This window comes from Rhinatrema bivittatum, chromosome 3 (assembly GCF_901001135.1).
Source record: "Rhinatrema bivittatum chromosome 3, aRhiBiv1.1, whole genome shotgun sequence".
NCBI classification, from domain to species: Eukaryota; Metazoa; Chordata; class Amphibia; order Gymnophiona; family Rhinatrematidae; genus Rhinatrema; species Rhinatrema bivittatum.
The window spans coordinates 539632215-539645405 of NC_042617.1; the positions used below are offsets into that span (position 1 = coordinate 539632215).

A 13191-nucleotide genomic window follows, 5' to 3' on the forward strand; every position below is an offset into this window, starting at 1 on the left:
ACATGTAATAGGTGTTCATTTTTATCTTTTGAAATTTTGCCTCATCTTTTAAAAAATATATATACATATTTACAGGGCTGCTGCATGAGGGAAAGGGAAGGGACTGTAACATAGCTGCAAAGCATGGAGCAAGCAGCAGCGACATCATGCCTCGATCTCAGACAGATGCACTGCATACAGAAAGTGAACAGAAGCTTGCAGCATGCTGTGATCTTTTCCCTGAAGTATTAAGAGTTTGCTTGTTTTGTCAGAGCTGAGCTCCAAGGAGAAGCAAATGAACAACGTGAAGTCGTCTGCAGCATGTTATTAATAAACTGTATTTATTGAAAGTGACTGAAGGAGAAAATAGTCAGGGAAACAGCCTACCAGAGGAATCAGAGCAGGTTCTTCGGAAACCGGTGTGAAATACATACAGCATATATCCTATTGGGCATAGCCTAATACTCTAAAACTCTGATTAGAAGAGGAAAAATCCACTTCAACAAACCACAAATGTACACTCGACACTACCTCTCCATAAAGGACATAATAACATCTCCACTGTAGACGTGCAATGTACAGAAACTGTTCCACAGAATTACTTCAAGCAAGTAAAATTAAAAAATGAATATAACTCCTTAAAGAGTTGCTCTTAGGTTAACTTTTGAAAGCTTTTCTGCATGTAAAACAGCCTTTTACAAACTTGCCCTCCTAGTATGCAGGTAAGCTTAGGTAGGAAAAGCCTATTTGTGCAAATATTTACCCGGATTGAGCTGAGGTGTTCGTGGGGACAGAAATAGGGAGGGGCTTACACTTAAGAACTATACATGCTTTTGGATTTTCAATAGTACATCTATACATTTTCTCAATACATTTGTGCTGATGTTATAGCAGGTAAAATTGTGTGTGGGGAGATTAAGTGAGATGATTTTCAAAACAAGCTTATGTGCATAGGTCTACTTTGAAAATTGGTATAACTTATTCACATATTTGTTGGTTAACTTGTGTATGATGTTACCAAATTACCCCTGTTGATCAGACATTTACAGATTCTTTAAACTGCGAGGTGCCATTATTGCATGCGATAAGGCCCTAACGCATGCGATACCGGCCGCAATATGGCGCTACAATTTCAATCAGGGGAAGGGGAGGAGTGTGGGCGGGGTTTGGGCAGGGTTATAGCCTGGCAGTACTGCGGGTGATAATGTTTTCCCCATTATTGCTGGCAGTACCGCGGGAAATAACAACACCTCTCCCCGGCCGCATACTTTCTCCCTGCCCCTTTTTTCCCCACGGGCTATTATTCCACTATATTTATAGCTGAATGATGAATCCTGGGGTAAGTTTGGAAAGTGCCTTGTTATTGTTATTGTTTATAAGGTTTTCGGTGGATCCTTGGACACTGTGGCAGCTGACCACGCCCACGGGGGGGGGGGGGTCCCGTGAGGGGCCACAGGTTAGGCTCAGCTTTGGGACACACAACACAGAGTTATATCTTTTATTAGACAGATTTGAGAAGTCACCAGAGGTGGCAGTAGTGAGCAGAGATGAAGCCCAGCTGGGCTATGGTTCCTCAGGATACTGGAACAGCGATTCCCTCTATGGCTGTGCTGTAGTGGAGAAAACTGAGATAGCGAGTACAGTGGAGCATACACAGAGTTCTGGTATAGAGCCTTGTTGGTAAGGTTACTCACACAGCAGTTTCTCCCGGAAGGTGACACAGAAGCTGGAATAGAGGCAGGCCCTCGAGGAGCAAGTACCTGGTTCCAGGGAACGGCTCTGAGGAAATAAAGTTGGTAACTCACTGATGATGTAGGCAGCGGTTTCTTCCAAGCAGAAGAGATAAGTTCAGTGAGCAAGTCAGGGAACATGGGCCTTCGAGGAGCGAGTACCGGTTCCTGATAGCGACCTGAAAGAAATGAGAGAGGCCCCCGAGGAGCGGGTACCCCGTTAGGATAAAGTCCAAAAGTTTGGAGTGGCAGAGTAGCTAGGTATGGAAAGCGAATCCCATCCATAAGGAGATCCCTTGATAACTCAATTAGCTAGCAAAAAGTGTAGGCTTTTGTATCCGGGATGTGTGACGTCATCACAGGGGGACGCCCAAAGAGAGAATAAGAAACAGGGCTGTATGGCACGTGCGCCCTATGGTACCTGGACAACATGGCGGGATGCAGTGCCCAAGCTGGTCTGGGGACGCCGGAGAGGACGTCAGGCAGACGCTGCGGCAGCCAGACGTCCATCAACCACGGGAGGAGTCGCAAAAAAGGTAAGGTGGGCGGAGTGGAGACATCGGGCAGCGACAGTCATAACAGTTATATGCCAGGGATTAATAATTGCAAAATTACCCATAAAAGAGTCAGAATATCGTGAAATGCACATATACAATATTCCTCTATTACTCGTTCTTCTACACATTTAAAGAAAGAATGCACAACTTGGTCTTTAATGTTGGTACCCTGTTTAAAGGCTATTTGTGGCTATTCTTTGAACACTGTGTACAATTGCAAAACATGCCAGTGTTTTCTGATATTTTATCATCACTTCCTGAACTCCTGGAGAAAAAGGCAACACACAAGTTAACTTAAGTTTTACAGAAAGGAAGCAGGCCATTTTCCATGTAACTCTTGTGTGATGTGCCCACAAGCACATTCAAAAATTAGCATTCCATTAAATAAATTGTGGAGATACAAGTCCATCGCAAAAACATCTTGCGTGTCAGAAAATGTCTATGCAATAGGGTGCCCGTGCGAGTTAATATATATATAGGGAAGACCATTAGAAAACTTAAAACGCGCCTGATCGAACATAAAAGCGCATTGAAACACAGTAAGATAGAGGCGCCGTTAGTACAGTATTGTATAGAGCAATCTCATTCCTTTGAGAGTTTATTTGCATGGTTTTAGAGGTGTTTGATCAAGATGAACAGGGAGGTAACTTGAACCAAAGGCTGTTACAAAGAGAACAAAGATGGATCTTTAAATTGAACACAGTCTCTCCTGGCAGGCTCAATAAAGAAGACGATTGGTCCGTGTACATGTAAGCGAATGTCTGATTGGTCAGCACGTTAGTCTTAGTAAGCGAATAAATACCAAACATCTGGTAATCATGAGCATCAGCGTTTGAGTGCCATTTTTGAACGAGTGTGTTGCTGAAGTTAAGCTAGGATCGGCTGCAAAGTAAGTCTTATTGGAAAGTGGCTATAGTTAAAAAGTGATTCTTAAATAAATTTGAGGTTGGTTGAATGAAGTGCTTTTTGTTCACAGGAGTAATTACAAGTCCCCTGAAGCAGGCATGAATCGCATGCCGAAACATTGCCAATGTTGGGTATTTAAGAAAAGAGGCAATGCAGTGGGCAACAGTGAACAATATAAAATCAAGCGGTCAAGTTGTGAAGAAATTGAGATAAATTGTAACAACAATACTGAAGTTTCACTTGATGGGAAATATTAGGGTATTATTCACATGTTGATATTTAATGACAAAGCAATCACTTCCTGTCTTCCAAGTGCATGTTCCTGTCTTCCAAGTGCCCGTTCTGGTCTTCCCGGTGCCTGTTCCTGCCTTCCAGCCCTGTTGCTGCTCCTGCTCCTTCTCCCTCGGACGGATCTCCCTGGCTTTGACTTCGGATCGGACCTCACGCTTCTTGCTCGCCGCTTGCCCTAGACTTCAGACCGGACCTCACGCCTCTTGCTCGCTGCCTGCCAGGACCTCAGATCGTCATTCGTTGGAGCTTCATCACAGGGACCCACCTAAGTCCAGCCAGCCCCCAGACCCCAAGGGCTCAACCTGCAGGGAACGGGCTTGGTAGTGGTAAAGCCTCAGCCAGCCAGCCCCTGTCGTCCGCCAGCCTCGCCTCCTGACGTTGGGAACCTGTGGTTGGTCTTCCTCCCAGGTGGCATCTATCCCAACTCAGGCCAAGGGTTCACAACCTACGTCGAGGTCCCAACAGTTTGCCAAGTCCATGGACCTGGCGGAGGCCTCAGCTCTACAGGCCATACCTGGCCTGGCTCAAAAACTCTTGGAGCAGCAGAAGGTATTAGAGTCCCTCACTTCAGCAGTAGAACACCTCGGCCGTCATCTGGATTCTGCCATTCACCCTGGTATGTCGCCATCCACTGGGGCAGGTGCCTCTGCTCCCCCACTGGCTACTCAGTCTGTGCTTCCCCTCCCAGCATCACCTCGCTTCGCTGGGGATCCACAACACTGCCGCAGCTTCTTGAACCAGTGCCACATGCACTTTTGTCTCCAATCAGAGCTCTTTCCGGACGATCTCACCAAAACTACATATATACTTTCCCTCTTGGACGGTAAGGTACTGGCATGGGCATCCCTCCTTTGGGAGTGGGCTGATCCAGTATTGCAGGACTTGCAGTGCTTCCGCTCACTCTTCCATACCGTCTTCGATGACCCTGGGAGGCAGTCAGTGTTGAGTGCCTCCTTGTTGCACCTATGTCAAGGGGGCCGTCCCCTAACGGATTTTGTTATCACGTTCCGCACCCTGGCATTGGAGCTTCACTGGGGCGAGGACTGTTTGTGCTCGATATTTCTGGAAGGCTTGGCTGGTCAAATTAAGGACGAGTTAGCAGCCCGAGAGATGCCCTCCTCGCTGGTTGGCCTTATAGAACTGGCCAGGCAAATAGACCATCGACTTCAGGAGTGCTCCCGGAAGTGCACGCTCCTAAGAGACCTCCTCTGCCTTCCCGAGTTCTTCAGCGTTCTCTGTCCCCCAAACACACTGCAAGTCCTACCAAGGTGGCTACTGAAGAACCCATTAAACCGAGGAGCGCCTTCAGTGCCACCGCTCCGGTCTATGCTTATACTGAGGAGAGGCTGGGCATCTTCTAGCTCGATGCCCAGTACGTCTGGGAAATGCATGGGCCTAGGTCAAGTTGAGGGACTACTCCTGAGCCTGACATCTCCCGATCCCCCTCTCATGCTCCCTGTCACCCTCAAGGTGGACAGTCTACCGTAGAATTCCACACTTTAGCCCTGGTGGATTCCAGGTCAGGAGGCAATTTCATCCTCAAAAAGCTTGTGCAACACATCTGGATTCTCGCTTGCCTTGCTCCGGTACCCCTCATAGTCTCCTCTATCTCTAGAGAGCCCTTGCCGGGCAAAGTCACCCACACCACCGTTCTGCTTGTTCTTCGCACAGGTGCCCTGCACGATGAGACCATAGCTTTCCACGTTATTGACTGCTCCATCCATCTGCTGGTTCTCATGCTACCTTGGTTAAAGAAGCAGTCTCCGCAATTTGACTGGGCATCCTCACAACTCTCGCAGTGAGGTGCCTCCTGCCAGGACTCATGTCTCAAGTCGCCCCCGACCCACCGCTGTCTCTTTACGGCACTTCTTCCAGTCGGACTCCCGTCCTGCTACGCCTATGCGGAGGTCTTTTCAAAGCAAGGCGTAGATACCCTGCCTCCGCATCAGTCTTTTGACTGCGCCATCAACCTCCTGCCTAATACCAAACCACCTCAAGGTCGGGTCTACCCGCTATCTCTGGCTGAGACCTGGGCCATGTTAGACTATATATAGGAAAACTTAGACAAGGGATTCATCTGCAAGTCCACGTCTCCCACCAGAGCAGGCTTCTTTTTCGTAGCCAAAAAGGACAGATCACTCCATCCCTGTATTGAGTACAGGGGCCTCAATGCTATCACTTTGAAGGACCATTATCCCCTGCCTCTCATTGCTGAGCTAATTGATCGCCTACAAGGAGCCCAGATCTTCTCCAAACTTGACCTGCGGGGAGCCTACAACCTAATCCACATCCGGGAGGGCGACGAGTGGAAAATGGCCTTTAATACTCGGTCATGCCCTTTGGACTCTGTAATGCCCCGGCTGTGTTCCAGAATATGATGAACGAGATCTTCCGTGACCTGTTGTACAAGTGTGTCATCATCTATCTGGACGACATTTTGGTCTTCTCCAGGGATCTTACGACCTATCGCCAGGACGTTGCCCAAGTACTTCAACATCTTCAAGACCACCAGCTCTTTGCCAAGTTAGAGAAGTGCTCATTCGAGGAGAGCCAACCCTTCCTTGGGCACATAGTCACACAGCATGGATTCTGCATGGACCCGGAGAAACCTAGGTGCATCCAGGACTGGCTGAGACCAACGGGCCTATGAGCTGTTCAGCAATTTCTCAGGTTCGCTAATTATTACCAGGCCTTTATCCACAATTATTCCAGGCTGGTAGCCCCGATTACTGCTCTGACTCGCAAGGGCGCGAATCCTAAACTGTGGCCTCCTGAGGCCATATTGGCCTTTCAATGCTTGAAGTCCACTTTCCTCCAAGAACCTTGCCTCTGAGATCCTGACCCTCTTTGCCCCTTTGTGCTTGAGGTGGACGCCTCCTCCGACGGAATAAGGGCAGTATTAAGCCAATACTCCCCTACAGGCACACTCCATCCATGTTCTTTCTTTTCTAAACAATTCTCGCCGGCAGAATTGGTGACAAGGAGCTCCTGGCGATTAAGCTCGCCTTCGAGGAGTGGCATCCCTGGTTGGAGGGGTTCCAGTGTCCCATCAAGGTATACACGGACCATAAAAACTTACAGTACCTTCATCAAGCACATTGGGTGCTCTTTTTTACCCGTTTTAGTTTCACTCCATGTTGCTGCCCCGTGGCTAAAATTGTCAAGGTGGACTCTCCTGTGCATCCTTCCTAGTATTAGCCTGAAGACATCATCGACCCTCCTCATATCATAGATCCGGCGCGAGTCCTTAGAAACATAGAAACATAGAAACATAGAAATGACGGCAGAAGAAGACCAAATGGCCCATCTAGTCTGCCCAGCAAGCTTCACACATATTTTCTCTCATACTTATCTGTTTCTCTTAGCTCTTGGTTCTATTTCCCTTCCACCCCCACCTTTAATGTAGAGAGCAGTGATGGAGCTGCATCCAAGTGAAATATCTAGCTTGATTCGTTAGGGGTAGTCGCCGCCGCAATAAGCAAGCTGCACCCATGCTTATTTGTTTTACCCAGACTATGTTATTAGCCCTTATTGGTTGTTTTTCTTCTCCCCTGCCATTGAAGCAGGGAGCTATGCTGGATGTGTGTGACGTATAAGTCTTCTCCCATGCCGTTGAAGCAGAGAGCCATGCTGGATGTGCATCGAAAGTGAAGTATCAGGCACATTTGGTTTGGGGTAGTAACCGCCGTAACAAGCCAGCTACTCCCCAGCTTTGTGAGTGCGAACCCTCTTTTCTTCTCCCCTGCCGTTGAAGCAGAGAGCTCTGCTGGATGTGTGAAGTATCAGTTTTTCTTCTCTCCTGCCGTTGAATCAGAGAACTTTGCTGTATATGCATTGAAAGTGAAGTATCAGGCTTATTTGATTTGGGGTAGTAACCGCCGTAACAAGCCAGCTACTCCCCTCTTTGTGAGTGTGAATCCTTTTTTCCACATTTCCTCTTGCTGTTGAAGCTTAGAGCGATGTTGGAGTCACCGTAAGCCTGTGTATGTTTATTTAATAAGGGTATTGACTCCAGGCAGTAGCCATCATTCTGGCGAGTCACCCACTCTTCATTGGCAGCCTCTTGACTTTATGGATCCACAGTGTTTATCCCACGCCCCTTTGAAGTCCTTCACAGTTCTGGTCTTCACCACATCCTCCGGAAGGGCATTCCAGGCATCCACCACCCTCTCCGTGAAGAAATACTTCCTGACATTGGTTCTGAATCTTCCTCCCTGGAGCTTCAAATCGTGACCCCTGGTTCTGCTGATTTTTTTCCTTCGGAAAAGGTTTGTCGTTGTCTTTTGATCATTAACACCTTTCAAGTATCTGAAAGTCTGTATCATATCACCTCTGCTCCTCCTTTCCTCCAGGGTGTACATATTTAGATTCTTCAATCTCTCCTCGTACGTCATCCGATGAAGATCCTCCACCTTCCTGGTCGCCCTTCTCTGTACCGCCTCCATCTTGTCTTTGTCTTTTTGAAGGTACGGTCTCCAGAACTGAACACAGTACTCCAGGTGAGGCCTCACCAAGGACCTGTACAAGGGAATAATCACTTCCCTTTTCTTACTCGATATTCCTCTCTGTATGCAGCCCAGCATTCTTCTGGCTTTAGCTATCGCCTTGTCGCATTGTTTCGCCGACTTCAGATCATTAGACACCATCACCCCAAGGTCCCTCTCCTGCTCCGTGCACATCAGCCTTTCCCCCCCCATCGAATACAGTACATTCGGATTTCCACTCCCCATATGCATGACTTTGCACTTCTTGGCATTGAATCTCAGCTGCCATATCTTCGACCACTCTTCCAGTTTCCTTAGATCCCGTCTCATTCTCTCCACTCTTTCCGGCGTGTCCACTCTGTTGCAGATCTTAGTGTCATCCGCAAAAAGACAAACCTTACCTTCTATCCCGTCCGCAATGTCGCTCACAAAGATATTGAACAGGACCGGTCCCAACACCGATCCTTGCGGTACACCACTTAAAACCGCTCTCTCTTCAGAGAAGGTTCCATTTACCATCACACATTGTCTTCTGTCCGTCAACCAATTTGCAATCCAGGTCACCTTCTCCATGGCTATCTTCTCCATGCCTCAAGGAAAGATGGTAGTCCCCCGCAGACTCCACAGCAAAATTCTGCACTGGGCCCATGACTCCCGCACCATGGGCACCCTGGATGAGTTCGCACCCTGGGCCTGTTCCTGCGATTCTATTGGTAGCCCATGGTCAGAGCAGATGTTCAAGGCTATGTAGACTCCTGTCAGGTCTGTGCCCAGAACAAACCCCAGTGAGGCCCCGTCTGGGGTCTGTTACAACCGTTGCCAACCCCCTCTGAACCGTGGTCGCATATAGCCATGGACTTTATCATGGACTTACCTCCTTCCAAAGGCAAGATGGTCATCTGGATTGTGGTAGACCGTTTTTCAAAGATGTCACATTTCGTCGCTCTGCCAGGTCTTCCCTCCTCTCCGCAGCTGGCACAGCTCATTGTCCAACACGTCTTTCGGCTACACAGTCTCTTGAAACACATAGTCTCCGACTGAGGTACTCAATTCACTGCCCGCTTCTGGAAGGCTCTCTGCAAGAAATTCAATATCTTCTTGGACTTTACGATGGCGTATAACCCACAAGTCAACGGTCAAGCGGAGAGAACTAACTAGACCTTGAAGCAGTTCCTCCGCAGCTACGTCAGTCTTCAACAAAATGACTAGGCTTCTCTACTCCCTTGGGCAGAATTCGCTTTGAACTCCCATGTCTCCTCCTCCACCAAATTCTTGCCTTACTTGCTGGTCTATGGGCGGCTGCCCATTCCTCCATTGCCTTTACCTTTGAGAGTACCCTCTCCCGCCACCCAGTTGACAGCACGAGTTTTGCACCATCTGTGGGAGCGCACCCAGCTTCTTGTATAGAGAGCCGGCCTAAGAGCCAAGAAGACCACTGATGTCCACACTTCATAACTGGTGAAAGGGTCTGGCTAAGCACTAAATATATTTGCTTGAAGCTCCCCTCGATGCATCTGGCATCTCACTATATTGGCCCCTTTTCGGTGCTTCGCCAGCTGGGACTTGTCACCTACCAGCTACGATTGCCTCCATCCCTGAGGATTCACAATTAAGAACATAAGAACATAAGAAATTGCCATGCTGGGTCAGACCAAGGGTCCATCAAGCCCAGCATCCTGTTTCCAACAGAGGCCAAACCAGGCCACAAGAACCTGGCAATTACCCAAACACCTAGAAGATCCCATGCTACTGATGCAATTAATACAGTGACTATTCCCTAAGTAAACTTGATTAATAGCAGTTAATGGACTTCTCTTCCAAGAACTTATCCAAACCTTTTTTGAACCCAGCTACACTAACTGCACTAACCACATCCTCTGGCAACAAATTCCAGAGATGTATTGTGCGTTGAGTGAAAAAGAATTTTCTCCGATTAGTCTTAAATGTGCTACTTGCTAACTTCATGGAATGCCCCCTAGTCCTTCTATTATACGAAAGTGTAAATAACCGAGTCACATCTTTTCACATCTTTTCACATCTCCCTTTTGAAGCCTCTGGTCTTATCATGGCCTTCCCAAACTCCTCCCAAACCCCAACTTTTAACAGCCGAAGATGAATCCATCTATCGAGTCCACGATGTTCTAGACATAAGGAAAATAGGTTGACGATGGGAAAACCTATTATCCTGGGAGGGTTTTGGCTCAGAAGAAAACTCCTGGGAACCGGCTGCCAACATACTGGATAAGAGCCTGCTTCAGTAATTCCATCATTCCCATCCTGGGAAGTCAAAACCCCTGGAGAGAGGCCCTAGGGGAGGGGGTACTTATGCACTCACTGGCCTCCCCACACACCTCCCGATGCGGTTCCGCCAGCCTGCTGCTTCCCGGGCCCCCTCTGACGCGCCACAACTCTCGGCCAGACTCTTCTCCCGCGCCAGGCCTTCTCCGGTGTGCTAGATGCCGACTTCTCCTTGAACGACTGGTCCCCTTCCTTACGAATGCGTGCACGCGGCTGGGCCCACTTCATAAAGGGCCAGCAGCAGGAACTTCCGGGACCTCTCCCTGATGACATCATCGGCTCGAACCTATTTAGGCCTGCTTCTTCGGTCCCTCCATGACTTGGCAACAAGTTCTTTCGTGCCTGTGTGCTCCTAGCTGGGAACCTGCTTAGCTTTGCCCACGTATCCTATTCCTGTCTTCCAAGTGCCTGTTCCTGTCTTCCAGCCCTGTTGCTGCTCTTGCTCCTTCTCCTTCAGACAGATCTCCCTGGCTTTGACTTCAGACTGGACTTCACGCTTCTTGCTCGCCACCTGCCCTGGACTTTGGATCGTACTTCAAGCTTCTTGCTCGCCGCCTGCCCTGAATTTCGGATCAGACGTCATGCTTCTTGCTCGTCGCTTGCCCTAGACTTTCAGATTGGACATCATGCTTCTTGCTCACTGCCTGCACAGGACCTTAGATCGTCACTCGTCGGAGCTTCATTACAGGGGCCCACCTAAGTCCAGCCAGCCCCCGGAACCCAAGGGCTTAACCTGCGGGGAACGAAGTTGGTAGTGGTGAAGTCTCAGCCAGCTGGCCCCTGTCATCCGCCAGCCTCACCTCCTGACGTTGTGAACCTGTGGTTGGTCTTCCTCCCAGGTGGCGTCAATCCCAACTCAGGCCAAGGGTCCACAACCTACGTCGAGGTCCCAACACCATCTTAGTATAGACTGACTACTCAGTATCTAAATTTGCCCCTGATTTAAGAAATGCTCAGAGAAAAGGCCACTCAATGCTATCAAATGCCTTTTAGAATCTAATGATAGAAGAGAATCCTAATTGGATATTTTAGCACTATGGACTAAGTTGATTACTCCTCTTATGTTATTGGTTCCCTGTCTATCATTAATAAACTTGTTGGGTCACAATTAATAAAGGACCGGATTTTAACATGTTTTATAACATGTGCGCGCAGCCGCACGCATGTTATAAAATCCGGGGTCAGCACGTGCAAAGGGGTGCACACTTGTGCACCTTGCATGCACTGAACCCTAGCGGAGCCCCGATGGCTTTCCCCGTTCCCTCCGAGGCCGCTCTGAAATTGGAGTGGCCTCGGAGGGAACTTTCCTTCCGCCCCCTCACCTTACCCTCCTTTCCCCTATCTAACCCACCCTCCAGCCCTACCTAAATCCCGCCCCCTCTGCTGTGCCGGAGGCATCGGTCCCGCCCCTGCCCCACCCCAGACCGCCCCACCCCGCCCACTCCCCGACTCTTTTTTAAGCCCCGGGACATACGCGCATCCCGGGGCTTGCGCGCGTCGCTGGGCCTATGCAAAATAGGCTCAGAGCACGCAGGAGCGGGTTTAAAAGGGTTACGCGCGTATATTACTCGCGTAACCCTTTTAAAATCCGCCCCAAATTTAGGAAGGTTTTTCCTGTCTAGAATCTTGGCTAATACTAGGAAGGGTAGTTTTAAAAGGGACTTCCACAAGTAAAACTGTGCTTTACACACTGAAAATTGCCTGGTTGATATGCATGTAAACTCACACACATACTCCCTGTATGTGTGTTATTTTAATTGCATAAGGGAAAAGTATTCTGGGAGTGGAGTTTGTATTTGCAAGGTTAGTTTTTGATTTTGGAAGATATGCACATACATTTCTGCCAAAAGCTTTCATTGCACAAAATAGCAGGTGTAACTTTGTACAGGTGGTCTGGTTTCATAGTAATACTGAGAGAATCCATCCTTGCCAGGTCTTTTCCCATTGCATAGTGACCATGGAGCTTCATCAACCTCATTGTATGTTATCTCTGGGTCAGCAGCTGCCCTTTCTTCTTTTGAAGGAAATGATAATTTAAAGAGGACTTTTTTTTTTATCTGCTGTGCATTTCCAATGTAATTAGACTGGTATAATTTATTATTGTATTTGACAATGGTTTCTCCAGTGCCACATGAATCTGATACTCATTTCCTCTTGACTGATTTGATTGATGGTGTAATTCCACAGGACACAGTCGTCAGTTTGGCTGCAAGCAGTTTGCCTTGTCACCTTTTTCATAAAACAACTGTCTTGTGTGGTTAATATTCTTTTTGACCATATTATTAATTAACACATTCGGTTGTGCCCTCCTATGGATTATCCATTTTTTTATGCTTTGAATGCAACCTCGTATTGATCCTTCCTAAACTTTTGAAGTCTTTTTTCCAACTCAGATTCATTATGCCTGTTAGGTTTTTTGCATGAATCTTTGAGTACAATTATCTCTCCCTCAGGACTGCTTTGCAGGTGTTCTACATCTTCCCTGGAAATGTTTTTCTATCTAGTTTCTGTATAAAGAATTCTTTGGGGTTTTTGTGTTTTTTCACCCAGACCTCTTTAAAGATGCTGTTTTGAAATTTCCATATTTGTTGTATAGAGAAATTGAGCCAATAAGGAATTATTTATTTATCTATTTATCTATTCATTTATTTATTTATTTATTTATTTATTTATTTAAAATATGTATATTCTGCTTAAGATTTCATGCTATGTGGATGACAGATCAGCAGATAAGAACAATAAAACAATTTATACCACAATAAAATAACATAAAAAACAATAAAATAATAATATCAATCCCCATTATTACACAGGCATATAAGAAATTGAAATAATCTATCGTTATCAATATAAATGCCTGCACTATTATGTGAAAATCATTTTTTTCCATGAAAGGTCTGAAGTTTCATAATTGCTTCAATTTAAAATATCCAATATGTTATGTGC

At 47.2% G+C, this 13191-nt stretch overlaps 1 protein-coding gene across 2 annotated transcripts in view; it reads right to left on the minus strand.

The window, feature by feature from the left end:
- The window catches only part of LOC115088273 (sodium/potassium-transporting ATPase subunit beta-1-interacting protein 2), a 297184-nt gene that overhangs the window by 211175 nt on the left and 72818 nt on the right, over positions 1-13191 (minus strand). The window lies entirely within an intron of this gene.